The sequence below is a fragment of the Ursus americanus genome, chromosome 35, assembly GCF_024610735.1.
Source record: "Ursus americanus isolate L20-20 chromosome 35, mUrsAme1.1.p, whole genome shotgun sequence".
Classification (NCBI taxonomy): Eukaryota; Metazoa; Chordata; class Mammalia; order Carnivora; family Ursidae; genus Ursus; species Ursus americanus.
In genome coordinates, this window is record NC_142161.1 from 17426887 (window position 1) to 17452707 (window position 25821).

The following is a 25821-nucleotide window of genomic DNA, read 5'->3' on the forward strand; positions in this document are numbered from 1 at the left end:
GGTGAGAGTTTAAGTCATAGAAATGGATAAAAATACCAAGGAAGAACACATAGATTTGTTAACTCCATCACTTATTGAACATCTATTATGTGATGAGTACATAAGAAGCACTAAGAATGTAATAGTTAACAAAACAAAGACACCTCTTTCCATAATGGAATTTAAATTCTGGGGAAAAAGATATAAAATAAATAAACAAACAAGTTATTCCACCAAAAACATAGTAAAATAAATAAACAAACAAGTTATTTCACCAAAAACATAGTAAATACAACAAAGAAAAATGTAACAACCTATAAGGAGATATAACAAGGGAATCTGACTTAATCTGGAGTGATTGGGAACACTTTCCTGGGAGAGTAGCATTTACACTAAGACCTGAAGATTGTGTAGGCAAAGCAAAAACAGCATGGCATTAGAGAAACTGAGATAGAGCTTTGTGTCTGCAACTTTGCAAGGAAGAGGAAACACTAAGAAACCAGACTATGGAAGAAGCTAAAGTCTGATCATGTAGGGCCTTCTAGGCAATAAGAAGGTTTAATAGGTTACATTATTAAAAATTCTTCACTCACTTACATTAGTAATGATGAAGCCCCCTCTTGTGCATGGCTTCATGATAAGCACAGGATACGCCTTTAGACTTTCATTTTGGGTTGGGCGATATGACTTGCTTTGGGAGGCGAGATGTCAGCAGATTTAATGTAAGTAAAAGTTTGAAATATGCATGTATGGATGGGCTTGCTCTCTTGTACTTCTGCCACTACCATGAAAAATATATGCCCCAGCCAGGCTATCAGTCAAAGGAGAGTGAGAGGCTTATGGAGCCTATCTGCCTTTGGAGGTAAGGCCAGTTGAACTCTGTCTAATAATCTGACCATTAGCCAACCTGCAGCCACGATAGTAGAACAAATCGTTCTATGCCACTCAGCTTCGGAGAGGTTCGTTACATAGCAAGTACAGATGCCTTAAAGAAAGGTAATGCTTAAGGGGTCAGTTAAGGAAAAGGAACCAGAAGGGGAAAAAGACTAAGAAGAATAAATCAGAGTGGTAGAAAGGAAACAATGCGAAAACAAGTGTTGAGGAAACCAAGACTGAGAAAAATTTCAAGGCAGAAGTGGTCAGACTCTATAGGGAGATCACCCAGAATGCAAAGTAAAAATAAACCACTGAATTTGTCAGTTCAAAGTCCATTTTTGGTTGGATTTTTCAGGTTGAATTTTTCAGTTTGGTAGAGACAGAAATCATATTTCAGTGGATTAAAAATTAGTGGAAATGGAGAAAGTAGAGGCAGGACATGTGTACCTCTCTTGAGTACCGCAAGGACACGGAGGAAAGCAGAGTCAAAGAATATACAAAGACGACCAGAGCAAAATCAGAGATGAAGTTGTTTCCTTGCCAAGCAGAGTGGAGCCAAGTCATTCAGGAAGAGTTCAGCGGGTCTCTTGAAGCTGAAAGAGGAAGGACAAGATACGAGGCTAAAGAGGGAATTTATTCCACATGAGAAAGGATTCTATGCATTAAATTCTAATTTGTTAAGGAGAGGATTATAAATTATCTCCTGGAATTGATCATTAGTCTTCTTTATGTCACAGAAGTATGACAAAGTTTTTAAGAGTCCCAAAAATGTTCTGCCGGGTTTAGGACTGCGTGTTAGGTCTTTTTATATGTACTTCCATATCCTTGGGACTTGACACATTTTTCTTTCACCCTAGGTGAAGACTTGAAGAGAAGGCACAAAGGTACTGCTTTTAGAATGTTCTGAAGATGTTTTGAACAGGTTTCTAGGTTTAAAGTATTAAAGGGGAGAGAGTGAGAGAGTGACAAATCTATGAAACAGAGAGAGATCAAGGGCTTCATAAGGAAATAGAGATACCTCTTCCTCTAATACAGCAGGTGACACTGCACGCAAATGAGGTTGAGGGGTACAAACTTCCATTCCACTGAGGGGCTGGAAAACTTCAATCCCTTGACTTCTGCTTTCTATGGAAATTAAAGGTGGACTATCTGCCAAGAGTGAAGGGACAGAGGATATATCCCTTCTGTGATTACCTTCTTGTTCCAAACACCATTTTAAGAACATAGTTTTACCCATAGCAACTTTTACATGTCTTCATTTCTTTTTTATTTTAAACTTCCTGACAGTCCCTCCTAATTTAAAGTTCATGAATATACATGGCAGTGTAAATTGATAAAAATGTGGGAAGCAATATGGTAATGGGTATAAAAATAGTTAAATGTTCATACACTTTGATTTAGTAATCCCATTTCTAGGAATTTCTGAAAATTAGAAAATGATGCACAAAATTGGTCCTTGAAAAATTGCTTATATTAGTGAAAAAAAAATGGATAAAACCTAAACATATGCCAATAAGGATTTATAAAAGTAAACTGTAGTTTAACATACAGTAAAATTCTATGCACAAATAAAAATTATAATATAGATCTATCCCTATGTCTACAACAGTGTTATCAAATGAAGAAAAGCTAGAGACTAGTGTAGTTTGCTACCATAAAGTGATACATAAGTGGCAAAATTGTTTATAATGTAGTATCTGTGCGCGTGCGTGTGCGTGTGCGTGTGCAAGTAAGAGTAAGGGTAAGGTAGGGCAGTGTGGTTGTAAGACCCCGAGCTGCTATGGCCCTCTGGAGCTCTCTGGCCCAGAGACTCCTTGCAGTGCTGCTGAAAAACGTCATCTAGGTGTGTCTTAAGTTCCCTGACACCCCTCTGCCCCGAGAGTCCTTTTGTGCTCCTCCCATTCTGGATGCGGGCCCTCTTGCCTGTGTCTCATGCAGTGAAGGACTCCCCCCTCACTACCCTGTCCAAGGGTTGCCCAACAAAGCTTGTCATGTTGTGTGTTGCTGCCTCCCATGGTCATATATTTTATCTTGATGAGCCATGAGCCTCCAGATCCATTGGACTCCCTACAATAGGCATTTGTAATAGCACATAAAAATAATAAAGCGGTTTTTAAAACCAATTAAAAAAAAAGAATTTATACGCAACTAATGAATCATCGAACTTTACATCAAAAACCAGGGATGTACTGTATGGTGACTAACGTAATATAATAAAAAAACATTTAAATAAATAAATAAATAAATAAATAAATAAATAAATAAATAAATAAATAAAAGAATTTAAATGGGCCCCTACTCTGTGCTGGGGGGGGGGAACCTGGGCAGGATCCAGCTTCTAAGAAAAGGCACCTTGCAAAACCAAGACCCAGGGAGACTTAAGCCTCCAGACAGAGGGTCTCAGTTGATAACCAATGTCAGACAGAAAGTATCCTACCAAGTCCCAGCCAGGGTCACAAAATCACATTGTCCTGCTTTTTGATCTTAAATATGCTTTGTATTTTTATCGCCCAGGTTCTGTGGTTAGTATTCAGCGGTGGCTATGTGAGGTGCTATTTCGGGACAGTTTTCCAGTTCTTAACCTGGTGAATCACCAGGGACCTGCCACAACTTCCTTGTTCCTCTTGTGATACATGCTCCTTCTATAAAAGTTAGGTTTCAAGGATTCATCTGGCTGTTGTTTGCCTTACTCCTGCCCAGTCAGATTGCAGGCCAACAAGCCTCCATGTTTCTCCTTCATGGAATGCTCCCTTCCCTTCGGAAAGAATCTTCATTTCAGTATCTTCAACTGTGTTTTGGAATCCAAATGCAGTTTGCTGATACCATCTGCGTCTCTCCAGTCTTTCTCTCCCCGCTGTCAAAGTAGAGCGCGGCTATTTAACTATGTGGCCACTCCCTAAACTATCTTTACTGATTAGGTAAAAGCTCAGTTACTAACTCGGAAATGATCACCAGTTAATACCAGACTTTGATATTCAACAGCTGCTAAAGCCTACTCTATCTATATGTATATTATCTCTGTTGAGATCCATATCCTATCTTCCAGACGGGGGCAGCAAATTTGCAAATTCAGCCAATTCTCTCATCAGTTTGACATACAGAACAAATCTACAGGTATTAAACCTTTATTTGAGTCGAACAGTTGAGACAGGTGGTAAGAATGATTCCCATTTTTCATTAGGGAACCGGAATTGTCTTCAAGAAAGCAGGAGAGAGACTTGGCCACAGAGTGAGAGGGAAGGCAGTTAGTTATGGAGAAGGCAAGCTAATTTCCTAAATTCGAACTCCATGTTCTTGGGAAATCTTCCTGGATCATCGTTGCCTCCTTTCTGCTCAACTAAAAAGTGCTTAGCGCTAGTTTTCCTCACGTGAGATGTTTTGTGACTTGACCAACAATGAGGACTGGAAAACTACACTCAAGGGTTTATTTTTGCACGTTTCCACGTGAACTACGGAAAAAGGAGACCCAGAGAGGTATCTGAAGGGAATTTCAGCCCATGGAAGCTTGGCAATTTTTCTCTCCTAACCTGTAGCAAAAAGTGATTGCCAGGTGAACAGGCCTTTGTAGTAAGTCAGTATAACCCATTTTGATAGAATTATGCGTTTCTGTTTTACCTAGGATCCTCTTTCCTTAGACCTTTTCTTCCTGCCCGTGTCACCAATTCTCACTGTTCACTGGAAATGATTTACTCGGGGTACAGACAGTCACTCTGTTTCTTTCCAAATGTCAGTCCTCAGAATTTTCTCACCCATTCTGAGAGCCGTGTCAGGGATAAAAAGACTTCCAAATCAGAGGCTTTAATGACAAACTACTATTGAGGGCAGATTGGCCTCTCAATAACGAGTAAGTTAACAGTGTTCACGATACAGTTCTATCAGTGATCCAGGTTCTTCCGGCACTGAGTGGTTTCATCAATTCCCTGCTTTCGTTTCTTTTAAATAAACTAGAAATATGCTTCAAAGAATAAACTTAAAGACTTCAGTTTTTACACTTGGTTTATCGTTGCATATAATTAACACATTCTTGTTCTCTACTTAATTTAGAACAACATTAAATTTCCATCCAGCCCACAGAAGTATATGTGGATTATTGGAATGCAGCTAAGAAACCCAGTTGTCAGTTGGCAAAAGCTTCATCCAGAGACATTTGGAACCCAATTTACCGGGAATGGATTTTTGCAAACTTGTGAGGAAGGCAAGTTTAGCACGTCTCCCTCTTGGTTTGGTTAATTGGTTCTCCTCAAAACACCTTCCAGTGGGGACGACTGGGTGGCTCAGTCAGTTAAGCGTCTGCCTTTGGCTCAGGTTATGATCTCAGGGTCCTGGGATCGAGCCCCACATCGGGCTCTCTGCTCAGCTGTGAGTCCCGTGAGTCTGCTTCTTCCTCTTCCTCTCCCTCTATGATCTCTCTGGCTCTCACTCTCTCTCAAATAAATACAATCTTAAAAAAAAAAACAACAAGCCAAAAAACAACTTCTCAGCCACCTCATCGCTATCTGTGGCTCAGAGGACTCCCACACTCAGGGATGTGAAACTTCCTTTGCAGGAAGCCTATCTCGCAACACCAACACTCATGCTAAAAGGGACCACTTTACCAACTAAACAACTTGATAAACTACGCATTACAGTAGCCATTTGAGCAGTGGCTTCCTGAACATAATGCCTCCCTTGTCATCGAGTCCCATTAGTGATTCTCCTGGGAGGAACTTCGGTTCTGGGGACATATACATCTTCCCAGTTTCTCATTAAATATTTCTCAGTATAAAACAAAAGCCATGTGGTAAAAACAACAACAACGATAATTATGATGATAAATAATAACAATTATTCACAGGGCACTTATTCTGTTCCAGAAAGTGTCCTAAGTGCTCTGCACATGTATTAACTCATTTAATCATCTTTAAAATCCTAGGAGGTTGAAACCACTATTATCTGCTATTTTACAGATGACCTTTGGATGGGGTGTAGAGAGTGCTTTGCCACAGACTTAGGAGTCTCTTTCTCCCACTTAGGGTTCTGTAATGACATGCAAAATCTCTGTAGCAGTAGGTAGAACATACGTAGGGGATACATTTTACTATCGCTGGTATCACCGTGCACCGCAGCAAAATCCCTCACAGGCTAAGACAGAAGGAGTCCGTAGGTGGAGACCAGACCCAGGCAGAGGTTCAGACAACACTGGGGGCTCTCACTGCCACAGGAGAGGATGCAGGAAGGATTTCTTTGACCCTTGCAGTTTTAGGATGTCATCTAACTATGGAAATATCCTGAGCCATCCACAGAAAGATATCCTTTGAGGAAGAACTGGTGACAAAAATTCTAGGAATGTATGGCATAGATTCCTAGTTGCTGCCCCAACATCCATTTACTCTCGTTCTTTATAATACAGCTCTGATTTTATTCAGAGCGGCAACGTGCCCGGCTAAAATAATGTATCTCTCAGCTTCCCTAAAGTGGTCATTTAACTGAGCTATGACCTGTAGGCGATAAGCAAAAGCTATTAGGTGGGGAAGACAGACAGGCTGTGCCACTTTGCCCCTTCTCCTTCCCTACACCCTTCCTGGAACACAGATGATTTCATAGGTGGAACTCTAAACACCATATTGGACCACGGAGGTCACCTTGAGGATGGAGCCAGATACTAAGAATGCAAGAGCAGAAATAGAGCTGAAAGGTGGGTCCCTGAAACCATGGAGCCCCCACACTCGTCCTGAACTGCACACCTCCAAACCGATCTTACGTGGGATGAAATATAATACATCTTCATATGTTTAAGCCATTATTACCTCTGGCTTTTTGTTATATGCAATTGAATACGATTCTAACCGGATACATAAACTTAGGTGGAGGTTTTATGAGCAGCAGAACCTTTCAATTTTTTACAACAGGAAGAAAACTTAAAAGACCGCTCTATCAATAGACTGGCCCTGTGTAGAGAGGCCAAGTGAAAAAATCTAGACCAGGAATTTCCCAAGCCTTGAATAAGGGAATTAACCTACCTGCTTCTCGCTTTTTCTCATTTACCAAATGAGGTTGCTGGATTTGATCATTAAGGCTTCCTTGCGGGTTGAAAATTCTGCAATTTTACAAGTAAGAGAGAATAAGACACATCCCAGCATTGCTGTCCAGCCCTGCTGAGAGGGTGTCAGGCTTAGCGCACTGTATGGTTTTCTCCTGCAGGGCAGGGTGGCTCTGAATCAAATTCAGCGGAAACCCTGTCTGACACAGCACTGCCGTTCAGCTATTTCCCTCGGCACAGAGCTGCCTCTACTTTCGCATCAGGTCGTGGTTACTATAATCAGGGACCATCTGACTGGAACAAATAGAGTCTCGGTTAAATAAGCTTGAGCATTCTTGGGGGTCGGGTTTGATAAGTTCTTTATAGATTTTGGATACTAGCCCTTTATCTGATGAGACATTTGCAAATACCTTCTCCCATTCTGTAGGTTGTCTTTTATTTTGTTGACTGTTTCCTTTGCTGTGCAAAAGCTTTTTATCCTGATGAAGTCCCAGTGGTTCATATTTGCCTTTGTTTCTGCTGCTTCCGAGACATGTCTAGCAAGAAGTTGCTGTGGCCGAGGTCACAGAGGTTGCTGCCTGTGTTCTCCTCAAGGATTTTGATGGATTCCTGTCTCACATTTAGGCCTTTCATCCATTTTGAATTTATTTTCGTGTATAATGTTAGAAACCAGTCCAGTTTCAATCTTCTGCATGTTGCTGTCCAATTTTCTCAGCACCATTTGTTGAAGAGACTGTCTTTTTTCCATTGGATGTTCTTTCCTGCTTTGTCAAAGATTAGTTGACCATAGAGTTGAGGGTCCATTTCTGGGTTCTCTATTCTGTTCCATCGGTCTATGTGTCTGTGTTTGTGCCAGTACCATACTGTGATGATTACAGATTTGTAATAGAGCTTGAAGTCCCGAATTGTGATGCCTCCAGCTTTGCTTTTCTTTTTCAACATTACTTTGGCTGTTCAGGGTCTTTTCTGGTTCCCTGCAAATTTTAGAATTGTTTGTACCAACTCTGTGAAAAATGCTCATCACCCAATTACCCCATCCCCTCACCAACCTCCCCTCCAGCAACTCTGTTTGTTTCCTGTAGTTAAGAGTCTCTTATGGTTTGCCTCCTTCTCTGTTTTTATCTTATTTTTCTTTTCCTTCCCCTACGTTCATGTTTTATTTCTTAAACTCCACATATGAATGAAACATATGGTATTTGTCTTTCTCTGGCTGACTTATTTTGCTTAGCATAATACCCTCTAGTTTCATCCATGTCATTGAAAAGGGCAAGATTTATTCTTTTTGATGGCTGAGTAATAGTCCATTTTATATATGTGTATGCGTCACACACACACACACACACACCCCACATCTTCTTTATCCATTCATCCGTCGATAGACATCTGAGTTCTTTCCATAGTTTGGCTGTTGTGGACATTGCTGCTATAAACATCAGGGTGCATATGCCCCTTCAAATCGCCATTTTTTGTATCCTTTGGAGAAATTGCTGGGTTGTAGGGTAGGGCATTAAGGAGGGCACTTGATGTAATGAGCCCTGGGTGTCATATGCAACTGATGAATCACTACATTCTACCCCTGCAACTAATAATACACTACACGTTAACTAAACTGAATTTAAATTAAAAAATTAAAAAGTAAATAAATAAGATTAAGCATTCTTTATCCAAGTAATACAAAGATAACTTACTGAATCAAAGAGAACACTGGGGCAAGAAGTCCCAGCAGGAAACTGGGAACTTGAAAAATCCAAAACTCCCTCCCTTCGTGTGTTTGATCAAAGTGATATGTAATCTTTGCTTTCGTCTCCTGCTTCTCACTGCTGTCCAGCTTTCTCTGCAGCAGTGCTTGCATGGTAGAAAAACGAACATGGCTTTCCAGCTCTACATTATCTCCTTTTCAAGCTAGCATTACCCCAGTGATTTAGACTCCATGTCATTCAAATTCTTAATTGAATCTGATTGGCTCACATTTAATTAGTAATGGCCCTTGGTGGGCATCAGGTCACAGAATACAGACAGAGCAGGCAGGGCTGAGGGGATGATTCTCTAAGAAGGACTATGACTGGGCAGGGACAACTCGCATCTTCAGAAAAATAACAAGGAGGACTTCCAGCATTTCTCCTTAGGAGGGTACATGTTTCTTTACTACCCAAGAGCTCTGTCCACGGGACTCCGCTGACGTGGAACAGGGCTAGTGTGCACGTACCGTATCAAGCCAGTCAGTTACGCTTCCTAACCTGCCTAGGGTGTTAAGAATAGCTATGTCACTGCTTTGAGTCTGTGACGTTTAGTACAGGTAACATGTGTATATGGGTATACTTGGAATGATTACAGTAAATTGAAGTAAAATTCATTGTGATAATTTCTGTTGAGAATCTAGCAGAGTCCCTTCAGATAATTAAAGTGTCAGAGGCAGGATTGAAAACTGCTAATTTAACTTCTCTTTTATCTATTTCTCTAGCTCCTGTTACACAGCCTTTTCTACTTCGTGCAGCCCTTGTCTGTGTTATTTAGACCTTAATTACAGTCTTAACCAGTTCTAAACTCGAGTATTTGTGGATCACCTTGATAATTAACTGAATGTTTCTATATTTTAATTGGATAGAATTCATCATTTTATAGCATGTTTCAATTATTTTTGTGTGAAAGCCATCTCAGTAATGGCTATTCTTGCCTTTTTAAAAATTATAATAATACAGGTAAACCTACAATGTTTTTGTTTTAGGATTTGGCTCAAAATAATAATTTCAAGGACATCTTTCAAATTTCACATTAATAATTATTTTACCCTTGAGAACATAAGAGATTTGACCACTTGGCAAAATTTTCTGGCTTTTCAAAACTTAACTTTTTCTGCTTTAGTCCTTAAGCACAAAAAGGTGAAAAATAATATAGACAGAATACAGTAATATGGACTTAATATGATCTGGATTTGAAACTTCCTAGTTATAACAGCTTGGACAGGTCACCGAATCCTTTTGAACTTTGATTTTAATTATGTAAAGTGACCAAAACGGTATCTGAATCTACTACTTCATGTGACTATTAAATTTATCAAATTAAATAATGATGATGAAAGTAATTTATAAAACACAAATACATGCAGTATCATCCTATTGTATCAACAGGGAGTTTACCCACCCTCCCATATTTTGCAAGATGATGAAGAGCCATTGCCAGAAATAAAAGTAGATGAAGCCTAAATAAATCAGGGCACCTAGGCTCAAATCAGTGAATAGCACACGAGAAAACAGACCTCTCTATGTTAAGTATGAGTGAAACACAATGATTAGGGGCAAATTGATGTATTATTTCACCCAGGCAGCATGTCCATACAATATAACAGAAAGGCTTTTAGGGGAGACTTTCTATATTTAAATGTGATGCTTGCTAATCAATCATCATTTATTTTTTTTATCATGTAAATTGTCAGACCATAGATTTGACAAGAATCTCATGAATTAGTTTAAATGCATGCCTGATGTGTAATCAATATCTCCAGCAGGCTTCAAGAATGCATTTCAGTGTGTACGTCCTTATTAGACAGAGCAAAATGAGACTTACCTGAAGCTAATATCAGCAAATCACTCAAGAGCTTAATTCTAGCTCAGTAATCGACTTCTATAAAATTGTCACTGGAGAGTCTGAAGGGGCTGCCTAATAGAATATAAAATTGCAGCCTTGTCTCTCTCAGACTTTCACAAAATGTATTAGAGCAGATCTAGTTAGACAAATGAAAAATACCTTACCTCGTAGGAGTATGACACGCATTCTCTAAATGAATTTCATATTCTGAGAACGGAAAGTGTTCAATCATCTAGATCAGGAATTGCATCAATATTTGACTCACTTTTCTTTAACTCTCCTCTTGGTAGCTTGTTGGTGTTTGGCCTTCACTTCTAAGAACAGAGTACTTGTCTCAACTGTCTAGCGCTAATCTTTGTTCCAGCTGTTCAGACGTGTGTACGTACGCTGTGTCTCCAGACCCATCATCATGAAGAAGTCAACTGAAAACAGATACAAGTTGAAGAAATAAACTGTCGGAGCTCTAGCTCTAAGGGAAAACTCTATACCAGTTTTCTCTTGAACATGACACTCTGATTTTTTCAGGAGTGCCCCTGAGAATGGTGGTCCAGACTGATTCTTTTTTGTCAGTACCCTGAAACCACACCCCAACAAGAAAGCAGTCGCATGAGACGAGAAAACAACAGTGAGTTCTACAGTGGGGAGCTGAAGAAAAGGAGGTGTCCCTGCTCCTGACCACACATGGGAAAGAGAAGGCAATACAATAGGGACATGTTGCAGATGTTATAAATACCACCAGAAAAGGGCTATTTATTTATATATATATATATTTTTGCTTACCTATAAGTTGAAAATTCTCTATGATGAATGTGTGTTACTTTTGTATTAAGAAAAAAGAGAGTGGCTTAGAAAAAAGCCTACACTACAGTGATGACATGGCAAAAAAGGTCCCTGGTTTTTTCACTTAATCGAGTGATGCAGTCATTTTTTGTGCCAAGGGCAAGGACCAGACATGATGGAGAAAGATGCTGGATTTTAGGACTCCGGGTCGGTATTGTTTTACCCTTTCAGAATATGATAATCTCTTAAAATCACTATATGTTTATCCATGTTTACCATAAGCATTACCAAAATCAGTTTTTGTTACATTTGAATAAATCCGGTGGGAGAATGAGTTGCTAGTTAGCCTCACCCAGAGCAATGCTTCCCTCATTCTTACAGGATGACGTTCTTAAGGGTTCATGGTCGAACAAGATAATTTTTAAAATGTGATGAGCTTTACATGAACATAAATTCATTTAACTTTTCAAACTTTGTTTTTAAGAATGGTGATGTTAGTAGCTCCCCCAAACAGACCATCGATCCTCATTATGTGTGGATTCCGTATTTACGAATGTGCCTGTGCCATATGCTAAAATGCATAGAGTGCACAGAACAAAGAAAAATTTGAATCTCCCGATGGGCACATTCTCACCGGGGTGAACAGCACAACTCCCTGCCTTCTTGTTTCAGCCCTCATTCCGCAAACAAGGGTCATCTCTGCAGTTCACTCAGTGCCACATTCTTTGTAGTTCTGCATTTTTCTGTGACTGATTTTGCTGTTTAAAATTGCCCCCCAGCATGGTGTTGAAGTGCTGTGCAGTGTTCGTCAGCGCCGAAGACTGTGATGAGCCTTATGAAGAAAATATGTGTGTTAGCTAAGCTTTGTGCAGGCATGAGTACAGTGCTGTTGGCCCTGAGTTCAATGGTAATAAATCAACAATATATATTAAGTAAGGTGTCCTTAAACAGAAACACACATAAAACCCGGTTAGGTATGATTGATGAAAACGTTGTGACCCAAGGGTTCTCAGGACCTAACCTGCAATTCCCTTAGGTGCAGTGGTTCATTATCCACTAATTCAGTGTTCCCGACAATGTTACAGAACATAACTATTGTGAATAACAACAATATAGTTTCATACATATATTATATATACGTAGTTATTAGCGTTATGTTACTATTTGGTGAAAAGTAAATTCAATAATACAATATTCACCTTCACATATTCTTGCTCTAAATATTCGCATTCACAAAAACTTTGAAGTCTAGGAAAATCTCACCTACATTCATTCAAACATTATTTATTGAATACCCTTCATTTCTACTAGGTTTTCCTGGGGGAACAACAGTGAAGGAGACAGTGATAGGACCTGCTCTTTCAAGAGTATGTCTCTTGGAGGAAGACACAGTCCACTCCTCAAAAAAGACAAGTAAGTATATGAATAAAGTGACTAGATGTGGTAACTTATGAAAGGAACAAAGAAGGGGCTACGGTTGAAAATGAGAATGGAGAAATGTACTCTAGGTAGTTTGGTCGGAGCAGGTCTCCATGGGAGGTAATGTTTGAGACTGAGACCTGCAGGGATAGAGGGACTTAGCCACATGAGAAGAGGGGAGAAGAACATTCCAATTCAGAGGGGAGATTGTATGCCGACACCGTGAGGTGGGAATGTACTTGGCACATTCAAAGGCCTGGAAGATGACCTGTGTGATTAGAAGATGGGGAGATGGGAACAAAGTGGAGGTGGAGATGTAAACAGGGGACAAGGACGCAGGAACTGTGGCTATGGGACAGAGGATGGATTTTATTTCAGTGTGATGGGAACCCACAGGAGGATTTTAAGCAATGTGTTCACATGATTCCGTTTGTGTTTTAAGACCACTTTGCAGCTGGTAGAGAATGGACTGGAGAGGAGCAAGCACTGAAACGGGGAGACCCAGTGAAAAGTCTGGTCCGATAATGGATGAGATCATGATGGTCTAGCAGAGGCAGAGGAAGGAGACCAAAGCCAAGACATCTACTGGAGATGAAATCACCAGGAGGTGGTGATGAATTGAATGCAGGGTGAGGAAAAGTGAGTATTTAAAAATAGCCCTAGATTTCTCGTTTAATGATAAAATAGGAATACTAATGTTTCTTTTACAGGACTGTTCTGAAGATGAAAAAAGGTATTCCATGTAAGATACTGACGGTGCTTGAAACAGTAAGTACTACAAGAATTAGCTATTATTATTAGATATGGTTTAGAAACAGGTACTATTTTGTATTTAAAATGGTATTTTTTTTTAGGTGCACCTGGGTGGCTCAGTCGTTAAGCTTCTGCCTTCGGCTCAGGGCGTGATCCCGGCGTTCTGGGATCGAGCCCCACATCGGGCTCTTCCGCTGGGAGCCTGCTTCTTCCTCTCCCACTCCCCCTGCTTGTGTCCCCTCTCTCACTGGCTGTCTCTGTCAAATAAATAAATAAAATCTAAAAAAAAAAAAAAAGGTATTTTTCAAGTAGTTCAATATCTCCCTGGATTTGTTTTTATAGGAAATGATGGTGAGTTTAAGGTGGGACTAGAATGTTATTTGACCAACAGGCTCAAGAACACTGAAATCCTGATGTGGTCCAATAATCCTGTCTTCCCGTGAAGTCTCCAAATTAAAATGACATGTAGTTTATATTTAGAATTTGGACCCCAAACCCAATATAATTCAGACTGGACCATGAACAGTCCTTTTACTACATCGAATAAGCCTGCACCAGCTTCTAACCAAAGCAGGCTTGTGTCTGACAGCTCCTCCTCAAGTGGAGTTTGCATCTGAGCTTGGGTCGTGTGAACAGGGGCCACCTCAACCTCTTGGAATACTCCACCCACTGGAATGAAGCACGGTCACGATCGTGGACTCTTCTTAGGGCTGGCAAAGGGCTGGAGTGAGGTGATGCAGGAAGGCCGAGTTCTGGAGCTGCCCTCAGAGGACAAAAGGTACACTTTGAATTAGAAAATTCTTTTTCTCATGGCTTAAGCTAAAATGGACTTATTTTACTCCCTGACCAAGTTAGTACAGATCCTAAAATTATAAGGAGTAATATGATATACCAATTAAATTAGCCACAGTGAAGACTACCTCCCTTGGAGAAAAACACAATGAAGTCTAGGGCCTGTGACTTTGGCACCTGTCAGACAACGCTATTAACAACAGCTGAACGAAGCTGGTGCCTGCAGGCAAGCTCAGTCATTCAGTAAGCATTTACTTCGTGCCCGCTCATGAGGCCCATCACATAGTAATCCTACTACTTTGAGTCTTCGTCATTTTCATTTTTAAGGGCAAGTGGACGATATTACTCTTTTCTGGTAAAGATGGGTATTTTTTTTAATTAATCAAGTTCAGTTTCATCAAATACAGCTAATCGCTAAAATTTCGAGAAAAGTGTAACAGAATAGGTAATCTCTCTTTTTTGTACTCATCTAATCACTCAGCACAAACTGCTTCTTTGCCACTCAGGATAAAGCTGTTAAATGAATAATTAACATTTTGCTGCCTGCGTCTGGTTAACATGTCAGTTCCTCATAAGGAAACCACTTTTTCCTGCAGTGGCAGGAATCATTTATTCATTAGATTTCTGAAAATGTGCTTGTGTTTTAAGATTAAACAGAAAAAATATTTTTAAAATAGCTACTTATCATATTGAGACCCTCCCCCCAAGACACACAAAGGCACACACACAGACACATGCACACACATAAATATACATAAACTTGGAATTCCATCCTGTCACTCCAGGATGGTAGCGAGTCAAAAGAAGAAACATGTAAACATGCCAAACACAGCCGAGAAATCTGAAGATGCTGGTCTCTTCCATACAGCTAGCTTATTTTAGCAGCTTGTGATTGCATAGTATGAGCTAATTAAATCAATGTTTACAATATTACTTAGCCATCAAAAAGGGCCAGAGATTTGATCACATGTGGATAAGAGTAGAGAAAACAATGTATGTGGACATATATTGTAGCTATCTGAATTTCTAGTCTAAGAATCAATTAATGCAAGGTTAATGAGTCCTCTACTATTTTAATGAGTTTGGTTCATACTCATCAGAACTTAAAATACATAGTAATAGTAATGATTAATTGTTACAGTTATCGTAGCAGGAGTACATAATAAACAGGAACTCTAAATGCCATCTGCTAAAGTCTAAAATTCAGTAGCACAGATTGATTTCAGACTCCTTCAGATTACAGACATATTCATCATAGTAAGCTAATTTGTCCCAAGTGACTGAGAGATACAGTCATATCATTATTTAAGAATTAGTATATAAAATTTGTTCTATTGTATGTATATATGTAAATATATGAGTTGAATAACTTGAACATAATAAAACAAAATCCTAAACAATTTCACAAAAAAATAACTGAGTCTTTCTTTGCTATTTCCCCAAATATTCACATTGCTTCAAGGTTATTCTTTCAAGCACAATTATCTATGTAAACACAACATTAGAAGTTCCGCACTGGGTTTGTGACTATCAGATAAATGGGTCTTTTCTGTATTCTGGGCCACCCAGACCCATAACCTGGACCTTGAGGATGTTTGTGTTACTCAGCCCTACTGTATGACAATGATATTTTAGATTCCTCCGAAATTTCACAAGTTCATTTACCAGCTGTCTCAGAGTTCTAGAACAGCTTTTTCCTCATGGCAGAGCAGATTATATCTAGTAATTTCACCCCCTAAAAAAAGGACAAGACAGAATAACAATGTTACGAGTTACATTAAAATGTAATCTTTAGACTGTAAAATAACCAGGAGTACAATTTCCACTCAATTAGGTAGCAGAGAATACATTCTAATGACTACATTTACAGAAGATACCAGCAATCCTTACTAAACAAGCTGCATGCTAATTCACCAGGTAACTGAGAACACCGGGATAGTAAAGTTCCCTTTAAGTGCCCTGAATATAAAAACAAATAAACAAAAAACAACAAAAAGCGTGCCCGTATCAAACAAAGCCTGTCTTCTTTGTAATGAACCAAGTAATTAACAAAAAAGTTAATGTTAGTGAAGATAAAACAGACACCTTCTAACTATAAACTTCAGGGGGATGAGATCTAGTTAAGTTATATTAAAACAATAATGCATTGGACAACAGGCAGAAATACAAAAGAAGAAAATTTTATATCACCTGGGAGGAAAAGAGAATGTGCCGACAGTGGGTGAGGAGGTGGTTTACTTGGGTGGGATAAAAAAGCAGCAAACAATAATAATTAAGTCAAGGGGCTAGCATTACAATTCTCGAATACCAGTTCCATCTAGTCTAATTAAAGGAGGAATGACAATGGGAAACTATTTTGAAATGGGCCATCCATCTCCCCTGCTGGAATAAAATGCCGTGGTATTTATAAAAGAAGGCAAATCTGAGGCATTTACTTTCATACTGAGGGACAGTCTCCTGTCAAAATGTTCTCATTTAATAGCTTCAACCATAAAATAATTAAACAAAACCAAGCAGCAGGCAAGCTAGTCAGCTGGCCATCTAAGTGCTTATTTCAACATTTATGCAGAAATAATGTCACTAGCATGCCTAGTAAAGTGGCTTTTTTTTGAGCTGTGCCCCTGTCAGTGATGGGGACAGTGTATCAGTTGAGTGTGTCATAAAAACCTTCGTAAATATACAGTTCTTTTTAAAAGTGCATTTGTCATTAAATCAGCAATCTGTTGGCTCACTTGAGTGCTCTCGTTATGCATAATGTGATTTAGAATATTAGATATCTTCGTATGGACTTTGCAATAAAAATGGGTACGTTAGAACAGACGGGATGCTCTTACTCTGTCCTCCACCAAAGATGAGATGTGAAGGGAAGAACATCAGTGTGTTGATTTGGGCTTACTCCTGCTACAACAATCTGAAAAAGCACCCTGCAAATTCGAATCTAATTCCTCAACGCTTCTCTTCATCTCCGTCGTTAAAGTGGACGTGTTTTCACTAACAGGTAGGAGATCTTCATTATTAAGAGATCCAGAAGAGGGTTATGGGGCTGGAGGAGAAGGAGAAAAAGAGGCTAGGTGGTGTAGACCCTTTGGGGTTTACATGTATAAAAATCTCTGAGGCTCCTTCTGTGTGCAAGAAAACATCGGAATGGGTGGAAGGGGGCGTGATAAGTGCTAGTCTAGGTTTTGAATGGCATCTTTTAAAAATTGTCAGTAAGAAATGAACTGCTTTTAAAATTACCTTTGGTTTTTGAACTGAGCCTCTTCCAACATAACTTCGTCTGGAACTAAGACACCTCAAGGATTCATCTGGGTTATCTGTGTCATGGCTCCATCACCTAGAACCCATAATCCAAAATGACTTCTAAAAATAAAAAAGTCTGTATATGCTTTGATTTGTCTGATAAAGTCATGTAGATAAAACAGTCACATTTAAGAATCACTGACATTGCCATACAAACAGCAGGAAGAAAGAAGTATGAAATATTACCCTTTCTTTTTAAGTAATGAGGCAATGATATAATTGAATGAAGAATAATGAGATTATTGTTCTCATTGTATTCCCATGTAATGAAAGAAAATATTAAGAAGGCATACAATTCTTTGGTTTAAGGCTCTCAAAGATACATTTAGTCAAATGTATTAAATGTAGTACATTTAATCACACATATGCAAAAGAATCTTGCAGATTAAGAGAGTTGTGTGTTCTGATTTATTTTTACCATTGTCTAGGAATGGTCATGAGTGGTTTCTTCATGTTAATGTCTAAATTTTAAATTTATTTAGAAACTAAATTCAAATACATTTTAGAAACACAGAGATCTTATAAGTTTTGTACTTTCTCAATGGATCCATAGTAATCTATTTTTTCCCTCTCCTATGGAAATGATCATGAGTTACAATTTACTCTTATCAGACTTTTTATTTTATATTCACTTGAAGATTTGAAGCAAAGTCCTTAGATATTTGAGATATGACTGGATCGCTCTCATTTTGTATCTTCTCAAGGAGACCATGACAATCCAGTTATCTCACAAAAAGGAATCACGTGAATGAACCTGTCACTTAACAAAGGAGAAGTGCCTTCTTGCATTAAAAAGCATCAATATTTAGCCAGGAGTTACTTCTACTAAAAGCGATTTAACTATTTGGAGAGAGGTAGGGAAAGCAAGCTGCAATGACTTCCAACACCAACTCCCCAGAGTAGGGCCAAACTTCACAGACTAAGGCATAGCCCACAACAGTGCTCTCACTTCGGATATCAGCCACAGGTTCAGAGGTCCCCAGCCTATACTCACTTCTGACCAGCTGGCTACAGATTTGGGAGTTTCCACTACCCCTTCAGGTCAATAATTCACTAATATGGAACTCAAGAAAGTGTTATCTTATTACTACAATTTTATTATAGAAAGAGGATATAAATCAGAACCAGCCAAAGAGAGCACTGCATAGCATGAGGTATGAGAGAGTCCTGAACATGAAGCTTACACTGTCATCTCCCCATGGAGTCAGGACACATTACCCTCCTGGCACATGAATGTGTGACAATGTGCAGAGTATTACCAACCAAAGAAGCTCACCCAAGCTTCAGTGTCCAGAGTTTTTATTTGGGTTCCATTATATAGTCATGATTGATTGAATCATTGGCTCCAAAGGTGAACTCAATATCCACTCCTCCTGCCCTCCCTGGAGACTGGCCTAGTATCATGTGGATTAAAGCTCTAACCCTCCAGTCTCATGATTAGTCTTTCTGGCAGGGTCAGTCTCCATTCTGAGTCATCTGGTTGACATAAACTATCTGTAGACCCACCATAATTAACAAAGAAACTCGTATTACTTCGGAAATTCTAAGAGTTTAAAGGTCAACTCCCAGGAACCAAGGACAAAGGCCAGGTGAATTCTTGATTACCCAAAGCCTATGGAATCCTATGTCTTATTAAATTATTTTACAATCAATTTTGAACAGTTAGGGGGAAGTGGAAACATTTATGGGAAGCAGTCTTAAACCAGACCCACAACTGGCCCTTATCTGTTGAGTTATACCCAAATTAGGGAAGAAAGAATTAACAGTTTCCAAAAATGAATGCAAAGCTTTCTATTAAATATACCCTTGCTATAAAAATTATTTCCTAGGAATTTTATGTCAAACAACAATGAACATTTTATACATTTCCTAAGGGAATAACTACTACTAACTAGATGGTACAGCAGAGTAATGATAAAACCAAGATTTGGAGTTAGTCTTAAATATGGATTCTAAATCTATATATGGATCCCAGATTTTCCATTCATTTCTGAAATGGGAAATATATTAAACATTTTTGAAATGATCCCATAAGATAATGTATTTCTTGAATATACTGTGTCCAATGAAGGGATTCTATCATTATTATTGCTAGATGTGAGGTGAAATATATGGAGATTTTCTGATATATTATATTTATATGATACTATAAATGATAAAAACAGAAGAAAGTTCCTCAGAGAAAGATAACTAAATATCTTGTTGACCCATAAAACTTTTATATATTGACATTCCTGTATAATTCATAAAAGCCCACTGGCTTTTATGGGCTTTTCTGAACTAATGATGTGTCAGAATGTATGAAAATGATAAAATCCAATGCTGAGTTTCTTAAGATCCTTAATTTCCTAAAATTCTTCTCTTGTGTGCCTCTGAACCTTTCCTGGTATGTCTAAACACTGGTTTATGAATCTTATTGGTAGCTTACTTTTTTTTTTTTTAAAGATTTCATTTATTTATTCGACAGAGATAGAGACAGCCAGCAAGAGAGGGAACACAAGCAGGGGGAGTGGGAGAGGAAGAAGCAGGCTCATAGCAGAAGAGCCTGATGTGGGGCTCGATCCCATAACGCCGGGATCACGCCCTGAGCTGAAGGCAGACGCTTAACCGCTGTGCCATCCAGGCGCCCCTATTGGTAGCTTACTTAAGATAATCTTTTTATGCATTCATTAAACATGTTTATTAAACACATACTATATACCAGCTGGGGATTCTCCAAACACTAACAATACAGCAGTTAACACAAAAGGTAACAGTCCCTTCTCTCAAAGAACTTATGTTCTAGTGGGGGATAATAGGTAATTAACAAGGCTAAAAATAAAATAACGTTTTAGATGATAAATCTATGAAAAGATGATCGAGGAAGATGAGGATAAAGATCGTGGGTGAAGATTGCCAATTTAAATAGGGTTCTCAGGGAATCTGCAACTGAGGATGGTGAAAAAGAGAGTATGGAGTTATCTGAGAGAAGAACATTCCTGCTGTTCAAAAGCAGCTAATGAGGTCAGTGTTGCCCAAGCGGAGTGAGGAAAGGGGAAGAAGTAGGAAATGAGGTCAGATAGGTAATGTGGGGGTAGGTGAGCATGCAAGTTATATAAAGCCTAGTAGGTAGGTCATAGTAAGTTTGGTCCTTACCTTACGGAGCCTTTAAAGGGTTTTGAGCAGAAGAATGACATTTTTAAAGGATTCTTGCTGCTGTGTTCAGAACAAACTGAAGGGGAGAAAGTGAAGAAACAGAACTATTTAGGAAGCTTTGGACCACGGTGCTAGCAGCCCGGGAGGGGGTGTGCATAGCGTTTCATTTCCAGATATATTTTGGAGGTTGAACCAACAGGATTTGATGGCAGATTGTTTGTGAGGCTTGAAGAGAAAGAATGATCAAGGATCGCAAGACAGGTGGGTGCCTGAGTGGCTCAGTCGATTGGGTGTCTGCCTTCTGCTCTGGTCATGAGTTCGGGGTCCTGGGATGGAGTCCCTTGTTGGGCTCTCTGCTCAGCGGGGAGTCTGCTTCTCCCTCTCTCTGTCTCTGTGCTCTCCCTCTCTCTCTCTCAAATAAACAAATAACATCTTTTTTTTTTTTTTAAAGGATAACAAGACATTTAACCTGGGGAATGAGAAGAGTGGAGTCACCATTAACTGAGATGGAAAGACTATGAGAGAAGCGATCTTTGAGGGGAGGGAAGGAGAAGGGGAGGGAAGAAACGAAAAGAGCCAGAATTCTAATCTAAATTTGCTGATTCAAAAGCTTGTATTCTTAGCTACAATGTCAGTGTATTAGCTTTCATTTATTGGACACCTGTAATATTGCAAGGGCTATGGTTTACAAATTTTCGCCTTATTAAATTCTTTCAAGAAGCCTATGATGATGAAAATAACAATAAGGCAAGTATTTACATAAGGCTTACTATGTATCCTGAGCTGCTATATCTCACTCACTCACACACACACACACACACACACACACACACACTCATATAATCCTCATAATAATCATAGGGATAGACAGCTCCCAAGTCTGTGCACTGTCATCCCAGGAGGGATGTAGGGGAGAAGATAAAAGATCAAAGGGCTTGTCATCTCCTTGAGATCACATGGTAAGAGCTGGCATTTTAATCTTTGTCTCTTCTGCAGGCCTTTGGCCAGTGGATAACAGGGAATAGCACCTTTCAACTTTTGGTGGGAGAGACACCAGGAGTAATAACAGAATCAACAGTCTGCTATTTCTGGGAACTCTGCTTACGGACTCTACAGTAACCTCTGTGTGTGTGTGTGTGTGTGTGTTTATGTATGTACATCTATGTGTTTGGTTTTACTGTGGTAGTTTACTAGGGCCGCCATAACAAAGTACCACAGACTGGGTGGCCTAAACAACAGAAATTTGTCTTCTCACAGTTGGGAGGCTAGAAGTCCAAGATCAGTATCAGTGGGTTGATTTCTTCTGAGGCCTCTCTGGCTTGTAGATGGCCCCCTTCTCCCTATGTCTTCATATGGTCATCCATCTGTGTAGATCTGTGTCCTAATCTCCTCTTCTTAAAAGGACACCTGTCATATTGGCTGAAGGCCCACTCTAATGACTTAATTTTCTCTTGAAATACCCTCTTCAAATACAGTCACATTCTGAGATATGGGGGGTTAGGACTTCAACATATCAATTTGCCAGGGGTGGGGCACAATTCAGCTCCTAAGTGTTACCAAGCATTATTACTTATAATCCCCTTATAAAGCAGAAGTTGGAAAATCTCTTTCCCCCTGAACATTAAAGGTAGTGTCTAAACTTATGTGAACTGCATGAGGGATATACAGAAGCAGCAGTGTGATGGCACCTGGCTCTCTTTTTGACTCTAATGACCTTTTCTCTTCCACTCTTGTGCTCAGACATGGGAAGAGAAACAGCAGATAGCAAGAGCACCTGGTTCACTGCTGGGGATTGCAATAGTGTGTAGTGAGGGAAATTCAGTCAGTCCTGTCAGTAGCTCAGGAAAACTTTTACCATTCACCACCTTCCACTACATGATAGAAAAGAAAAAAAAAAAAAGGCTTTAAAAACTCTTGAATTTTTAAAGCTAAGACTAAATTCAAGTTGGCAGACATATATCAATGTTGAGCTTTTATACCTTTAAGTTGGTTTCATAAGATTTCTTTTTAAGTTGAATTGGATCCTTCAATTTTGTCAATAGGAAAGATATTGAGAATTATTCAAAATGTCTATTGATGGAAAGGTACTGGAGGTTTTTATTAAAAATCTATATGTCAATATATTCCCCCAAGATTATAAAGTATTCTATCTTCTGAAATACAAGGCTGATTAAACCCACCCAGAAATAATCTAGATTCTTTCCACAAATGAAATGAGTACACTTTTAGCTAAAGGGAAAACAGGCATCATGTATTTTCCAGGACTTCTATACAAACAGTAGACTTATAAAAGTTCACTGAAACAATGATGTGAAATAAATTCGCAAGTTACTTTCAGAAATGCCTTAATACTCAGTGGTGCTAGTGACTGTAACCCTGGAGATGGAGCTATTGTGTCTACCTGAATATCGGAAGCATAATGAATATGCAGGGAGATGTGTGGATCACATATTTGAAAGGAGCGCAGCAGGGCACTGGCAACATGAGTTGTAAGGTTCTTAAATTCCACTCTGGACAGGAGGCATTAGGGAGAAAAGACCTGGTGATCCGTAGGATCCCAGTGCCCAATTCTGTATTCCCCACCAAAAGTTTAGGCTAGATGTGCTTTCCCTTTACAAAGCTTTTAGCTGATTCCTGTTGAGGACCTGGTCTTGGATAACCCACTTCCCCAAAGCCTTCAGAGGTCTTGAAGGCCAGAGCTCTTCTAACCCCCACCTCATTACAGAGCCCTAGAAGAAAGGGAGATCCTTAGTTTAGAATAATTATCAAGATAAACATAGTTTGGGAAGAGCTCAACCTTCTGAAGCTTCTGGCAGTGGAATTAAATGCTTTGGTTGGAACTAGTTTCAGGCTCTAGGATTTATTAGATTACCCCAAGATGTAACTACTTATATTTTCACAATACTTTCATAACTTGAGAAGCTTTTCACATTCATTGTTTCATTTAATCAAATGTTTACAATGTAGAAAAAAGGTGCAGGATTCAGATCCCACAGGCCTTTACCCATATGTCTGAGCCTTGGTGTCCTTACCCATGCTGGAGATAACCACATGAACTCCCCTTACCTCAAGGCACAGTTATGAATGTCGAAGGACAGATATAGTGTTAGATGAAAATTATTTCAATTCCATTGTTAGGAGTTATTTTTATAAAACCAGAACCTATGAATTAATCATCTTTCATTTTTTTGATGGTGACTGATGGCAAGAATGGCTCCACTATCCTCATGTTGGAACTGTCAAAGTCTTTAAAAACAAGACTTAATTATTATGTTAAGTTGAGGGAATAAAGTTCCTATAGTCATTTTACCTAGGAAGACTGAGAATTCAATTTATTTAATGAATGTCTTGAGATATATCTTATCCACTAGTGATGGAAAACGATAAAAAAAAATTGTCAGTAGAGAAAAACAGTTATTTCTTCTTTCTACAAATGTGAAAATAACAACAATCACTACTTACTGAGCATCTACTTAGGGTCAGACATTGTTCTAGGTGCTTTTTATACTTCATCTTTTAATACTTACATGATGACATGTGTATTATTCTTTTTTTTTTTTTTTCTTGGTGGAGCTGGGGTTTGAGCCCAGGTACATTCAGCTCTAAAGCCTCTTGCTCTTTCTAATCAAGATTTTATCACAAAAATATTAAGATGCTCAACTACCGATAAGTATTTATATCTGAATACATTAGCCCTGGTAGGGCTAATGGAAAATGTACATGCTTCTTGGCATGTTAGAATGGGCACGGACACCTCTTCAATTACATTTGACCTTGTCTCAACGTCTTCATCCAGTCCTTCTCCTCTCATGTGCTAAGAGCATCCTCACACTAATGCAACAGGGATACAAGAGATTATTCACCAAACACTTGCTAGGGAGCCATTGTTTGTGTTAGGTACGAAATACTTTGAAGAGTCATTAGAGGGTAAAGCTCCAGTGTGGGGAACTGTAGCGACCAAGGATTGTTAATATCCTATGCATAAGGCAAAGAGAGAAAATGTTGTTCTTGAGAGGGGGAAAAAGGGAAAACTGAGATAAAGAGGGAAAGATAGAGAGCTACCAAGCTTGGATTCTGAGCAATGAAATGGCCAGAGAGTGAAGCTCCAAAAAGACCCTTGGAGAAAACAAATGCATGTTAGGGATTGTCTAATTGGTTGGCTGAAGGATATAATGTAAACACCCTCTTCTGCTTCCCTCAAGAAAATTTACTAAAAAACTCAAAAAGTTTTTGAGATGCTATGGCCTGAATTTTTTACATCCTCCCACCAAATTCGCGTGTTGAAATGCCCAATGTCATGGTATTAAGAGGTAGGCCTTTGGGAGGTGCCTATGTCATGAGACATTAATCCTCTTGTAGAAGAGACTCCACAGAGCCCCCTAGCCACTTTCAACTGTGTGAGGACATAGCAAGAAGGTGCTATGAGCTAGGAAGAGGGCCCTCACTAGAACATGATCATTCTGGGAACTTGGTCTTGGACTTGTCTGCCTTCAGAACTGTGAAAAATAAGTTCCTTTTGTTTATAAGCTACATAGTCTGTGGTACTTTGTTATAACGGCCCAAATGGACTACAACAGGATTAAAGATTACTGGGGAGGAGACCAGAAGTGATGGATTCACAGTTAGGGTCAACAGAGGATAAAGTAGGCAGCACGTGTGGATGGAGAAGCCGGAGGACGAGGGACAGCCAACATCTGCCTTATGCAGTCCTCTGGCTGTGGCATCCCCTCCCCACCACCACCATTTCTACTCTCCCTTAAAGTGAACCACCTTGTAAAATATTATCCATCAAACTTGTTCTATGACTGTACTTAAACTAGACAAATATTCTGATATAATTAATAAAAATAATTCAGAAAATTTCAGTACTGTGTGGAACCTCAGAGGTAATATAATCCTGCACCTTGGAGTTTGATTTTTTCCCTTAGAATATTAAAATTCTTTGTGAAATATCCTTGAAAACATTCAGTACATAGCAAGTATTCCACAAGAGCTTGAAAAATGCCATATTGTATTACCACTCACCAATATCTGTCTTCCCTTGTTTTTCTTGGGGGAGGGTTCTATACTTCCCCCATTAAAATACAGACTAGTCACTTGACTTGCTTTGACCAACGATGTGCTAAAATTGACACATGCCACTTTAAGAAGAATCTCCCTAAGAAAAGAGCCCAGGGTTTTTC

At 39.2% G+C, this 25821-nt stretch overlaps 1 long non-coding RNA gene across 9 annotated transcripts in view; it reads right to left on the reverse strand.

Moving 5' to 3' along the window:
• The window catches only part of LOC123793773 (uncharacterized), a 601572-nt gene that overhangs the window by 81893 nt on the left and 493858 nt on the right, over window positions 1-25821 (reverse strand). For 6 of the 9 annotated variants that reach the window (XR_015723052.1, XR_015723055.1, XR_015723048.1 and 3 more), the window contains one exon: window positions 10725-17537. This is a non-coding gene — a long non-coding RNA (uncharacterized LOC123793773). The remainder of the gene's footprint in view (window positions 1-10724; window positions 17538-25821) is intronic. The other 3 variants (XR_015723053.1, XR_015723054.1, XR_015723051.1) reach the window with 2 other exon arrangements.